The 5,081-nt window shown below is 57.4% G+C and overlaps 1 long non-coding RNA gene across 1 annotated transcript; it reads left to right on the top strand.

Annotated features, from left to right (window-relative positions):
* The first annotated feature begins 3,612 nt into the window (after positions 1–3,612).
* Positions 3,613–4,595, top strand: LOC128799897 (uncharacterized). Its single transcript, XR_008434858.1, has 3 exons — positions 3,613–3,772; positions 4,037–4,201; positions 4,312–4,595. It is a non-coding gene; the product is annotated as an uncharacterized LOC128799897 (long non-coding RNA).
* Positions 4,596–5,081: the final 486 nt, after the last annotated feature.

The following is a 5,081-nucleotide window of genomic DNA, read 5'->3' as shown; positions in this document are numbered from 1 at the left end:
CACGGTCCAGACCCCAAATCCACGTTTGAGACCCCAAATCCACGTTTGAGACCCCAAATCCATGGTCCAGACCCCAAATCCACGTTTGAGACCCCAAATCCATGGTCCAGACCCCAAATCCACGTTTGAGACCCCAAATCCACGTTTGAGACCCCAAATCCATGGTCCAGACCCCAAATCCACGTTTGAGACCCCAAATCCACGTTTGAGACCCCAAATCCACGGTCCAGACCCCAAATCCACGTTTGAGACCCCAAATCCGCGGTCCAGACCCCAAATCCACGGTCCAGACCCCAAATCCACGTTTGAGACCCCAAATCCACGTTTGAGACCCCAAATCCACGGTCCAGACCCCAAATCCACGTTTGAGACCCCAAATCCACGGTCCAGACCCCAAATCCACGTTTGAGACCCCAAATCCACGTTTGAGACCCCAAATCCATGGTCCAGACCCCAAATCCACGTTTGAGACCCCAAATCCATGGTCCAGACCCCAAATCCACGTTTGAGACCCCAAATCCACGTTTGAGACCCCAAATCCACGGTCCAGACCCCAAATCCACGGTCCAGACCCCAAATCCACATTCCAGACCTGAAATCCACGTTCCAGACCCCAAATCCACGTTCCAGACCCCAAATCCACATTCCAGACCCCAATTTCACATTCCAGACCCCAAGTCCTCATTCCAGACCCCCAAATCCACGTTCCAGACCCCAAATCCTCATTCCAGACCCCGTGCCTGAGAATTTTTTCCCCCAAACCAGGAGAAACTGAGGACATTTTGTTTTCCTGTCCTGCTGCAAGGGTTCCCCGAGTCCCCTCCTGCGTCCCTGCCCTCCTCTTCCCTTTGGCACCTCCCAGAAATCCCCGTCCCTCTCTCCAGAGGGATTTTCCTGCGCCTTTTATCCCTGCCTGGAGCTCAGAGCGGGGGTGGTGGCACTTGGTGACGCTCCCTCCGTGTCCCCTTGTAGGACGGGCCACCAGATGGACCCCAAAAGCAGCTGTGCCCCCCTTGCCACCCCCCCCCGCGTTGTGTTGGTGTCCCCAAAGTGTCACCTCCTGTCCCTCGGGGGGTGCCCTTTGCCGAGCAGACACTTCCCTGACTGCGCCGGGGCAGCCGCCGCCTGTAAATAAGACAAATTAATTAAAAGGGAAATCAAATCTAGCCTCGTTTATAATTAGATCATCCACAGGCTTAGTTAATTATGCTAATAGGGCCTGGGGAGACAGGCAGGGATCGGCACAGCGGGTGCTGGATGGGATTGGGAGCGGAGGGAATTGGGGATGCTGAGCTCTGGTCCCCACACAGGGATGTGGGGTCTGTCCCTGCTGTGGGGACTGGTGGGGACTGGTGGGGACTGGTGGGAACTGGTGGGAACTGGTGTCCTTTGGGGCTCGTCCCCTCCCAAGGGGGCTCAGCTGAAGGAGTTTCCCACCCCCACGGGGTTTTTAGCTCTTTTCTCGTGGTCCCCCCCTGTGCGCCCCACTCCAGTTCTGCCTCTCCTGGGACTGGGAGATTCCCAGGACATTGATCCCTCCTGCAGAGCATCCCTGAGCTGGGCTGGGAAAAACAGCCCTGGCTGGGGGTGGGGAGCAGCCTTGTCCTGGGATCCCAGAGCATCCTCGTCCTGGGGTCTGCAGGATCCCTGACCCTGGGATCCAGAGAAACCTTGTCCAGGGATCCCAGTGCATCCTCGTCCTGGGGTCTGCAGGATCCCTGACCCTGGGATCCAGAGAAACCTTGTCCAGGGATCCCAGAGCATCCTTGTCCTGGGGTCTGCAGGATCCCTGACCCTGGGATCCAGACAAGCCTTGACCTGGGATCCAGAGTATCTTTTTTTTGGGATGCAGAGCATCCTGACCCTGGAGTCCAGAGCATCCTTGTCCTGCAGTGTGGGACATCTCTGAGCCTCATCCAGGGATCCAGAGCATCCTGGAACCCGGAGTGCAGGGCATCCCTGTCCTTGGGTCAAGAACATCTTTGTCCTGAAGTCCAGAACATCCTTTTCCATGGAGTCCAGAGCATCCTTGTCCTATGATCCAGAGGATCCCTGGGACCCAGAGCATCCCTGTCCTGGGGTCAAGAACATCCTTGTCCATGGAGTCCAGAGCATCCTTGTCCTGGCATCCAGAGTATCCTGACCCTGGATCCCAGAGCATCCTGACCTTGGATCCCAGAGCATCCTTGTCCATGGAGTCCAGAGCATCCCTGATCCTGGATCCCAGAGCATCCCTGACCTTGGATCCCAGAGCATCCTGACCTTGGATCCCAGAGCATCCTGACCCTGGATCCCAGAGCATCCCTCACCCTGGATCCCAGAGCATCCCTGACCCTGGATCCCAGAGCATCCTAGTCCTGGATCCCAGAGCATCCTGACCCTGGATCCCAGAGCATCCTAGTCCTGGCATCCAGAGCATCCTGACCTTGGATCCCAGAGCATCCCTGACCCTGGATCCCAGAGCATCCCTGACCCTGGATCCCAGAGCATCCCTGACCCTGGATCCCAGAGCATCCCTGACCTTGGATCCCAGAGCATCCTTGTCCTGGCATCCAGAGCATCCCTGACCCTGGATCCCAGAACATCCCTGACCCTGGATCCCAGAGCATCCTGACCTTGGATCCCAGAGCATCCTTGTCCTGGCATCCAGAGCATCCCTGACCCTGGATCCCACAGCATCCTTGTCCTGGCATCCAGAGCATCCTGACCTTGGATCCCAGAGCATCCCTGACCCTGGATCCCAGGGCATCCCTCACCCTGGATCCCAGAGCATCCTTGTCCTGGCATCCAGAGCATCCCTCACCCTGGATCCCACAGCATCCCTGACCCTGGATCCCAGAGCATCCTTGTCCTGGCACCCAGAGCATCCCTGACCCTGGATCCCAGAGCATCCCTCACCCTGGATCCCAGAGCATCCCTGACCCTGGATCCCACAGCATCCTTGTCCTGGATCCCAGAGCATCCCTGACCCTGGATCCCAGAGCATCCTTGTCCTGGCATCCAGAGCATCCCTGACCCTGGATCCCAGAGCATCCCTGACCCTGGATCCCAGAGCATCCCTGTCCTGGCATCCTTGCCCCTTTTTTCGGGGTGCAGAGCCCGCCCGGCGTTCCCGCAGCAGCCCTGAGCGGCTCGGTGCCGGCAGGAGCCTTTCCCAGGGGAGCGGCTTTCCCGGGAGGAGGAAGGAATTCCCTGGCAGCAGCTTCCCCGCGGCAGAGGGCAGCAGCAGCCTGGGCACGGCGCGTTGGGGGCTCTGGAACTCGGGATGAGCGCCCCCGGATGGGGTTTGGATTCCCAAATGGGATTTTGTGGCGGGGGGAGAATTCAGCGCCTGCAGTAGAACAGGGGCTGAGCTTCCCTCTGCTCCTCCTGGGCTCGGATCTGTCCCCTCCTGCCCGAGGAGAGGCGTGGGCACAGCGGGATTTCTCCTTTCCTTTCCTTTCCTTTCCTTTCCTTTCCTTTCCTTTCCTTTCCTTTCCTTTCCTTTCCTTTCCTTTCCTTTCCTTTCCTTTCCTTTTCCCCTTTTCCCCTTTTCCCCTTTTCCCCTTTTCCCCTTTTCCCCTTTTTCCTTTCCTCCCCTTTCCTTCCCCCCCACCCCCCTTTTCTCTTTTTCCCGTCCTTCCCTAAAATAATCCCAAATCACCTCCTCCAAGCCCAGCCTTTGCTCCAGCTTCCAGGAGACTCCAGAACGGCAACTTTATAGCCCAAAACTCCATAAAAACAGAGCCGGAATTACCTCGTTCTCCTGAGGAAACAATTCCAGGTTTTATCTGTGGGTATTAAAAGGGGATGATTGTTCCGTGTAGTTAAATATATATTTTTTTAAAAATATGTGTTATTGAATCTTTATGGATCTGGGCAGCTCTGGCAGCCTCCCTGGGATGGGAGAAGGATTTTGGGGGGAATTTGGGGCTGTGATAAGGAGCTGGAGACCCTTCCCAGCTCGGCAGGAAAAAGGGGACGGGGAGAAGGATTTGGGGGGGAATTTGGGGCTGTGATAACGAGCTGGAGACTTTCCCATTTTTCCTCATCCCAGCAGCAGAAAAGGAACGGGGAGCAGGATTTTGGGGCTGCGATAAGGAGCTGGAGACTTCCCCAGCTTTCCTCTCAAGAAAAGGACCGGGGTAAAGTTTAAGGAATGGGAAGGGCCCTGGCGTGGCCGCTTCCCACTCCCGGCTCCCCGGCACGGCTCTAATCCCAGGTAATTGGATTTACAGGGAGCGCTGTATCCAATTACAGCGCCCTAATTAACGGCCCGCAGTTACAAGCGCGCCGTGCCTCGCTCGCAGCAATTGGGATTAATTTTTCCAGGACCCACAGGCGGCCGCTGAGCGCGGGATCCGAGTGGAATGTGGAAAATGGAGCTGGCAGCAGCAGCAGCAGGAGGAGGAGGCACTGCCAGGGCTCCCTGGAATTCGAGCGTCCTGCTGGCTCCTCCCTGCGATGAGGAGGATGTGGAATTGCTGGAGCGAATCCAGAGGAGGCCACGGGGGTGCTCTGGGAGCTGGAGCTGCTCTGGAGCCAGCCTGGGAGAGCTGGGAATGTTCCCCTGGAGGGGAAAAGGCTCCAGGGAGAGCTCAGAGCCCCTCCAGGGCCTGAAGGGGCTCCAGGAGAGCTGCAGAGGGACTGGGGACAAGGCCTGCAGGGACAGGACCCAGGGAATGGCTTGGGAAAGAGGAGACTGGGGAGGGATTCCTGGCTGGGAGGCGCTGGGATGGAATTCCTGGAAGAGTCCAAGGCCAGCTTGGAGCAGCTGGGATAGTGGGAGGTGTCCCTGCCCATGGAATGAGATGGGTTCTAAGATCCTTTCCAACCCAAGCCATTCCACGGTTCTATGGTGAAGCCCTGGAATTCCCAGGGGTCCCCTGGGATATTCCCACGCAGGGACACACCAGATCCCTGTATTACCCCCTTTCCCACATTTCCCAGCCCCTCTCCAGCACTTCCCACCTTTCCCTGGGGGTGTTTATTCCTTATCCCCTCCCTGCTGGATTGAGCTGCTGCCGAGACATTCCCGGGAAAAGGCCTGAAGGATCAGCAGCTGGGAATTGCTTTATTCCATGGCAATCCTTGGCCGTGGA

Source organism: Vidua chalybeata, chromosome 25 (assembly GCF_026979565.1).
Source record: "Vidua chalybeata isolate OUT-0048 chromosome 25, bVidCha1 merged haplotype, whole genome shotgun sequence".
In the NCBI taxonomy this organism is placed as follows: domain Eukaryota; kingdom Metazoa; phylum Chordata; class Aves; order Passeriformes; family Viduidae; genus Vidua; species Vidua chalybeata.
This window is presented reverse-complemented; position numbering and strand designations above follow the sequence as displayed.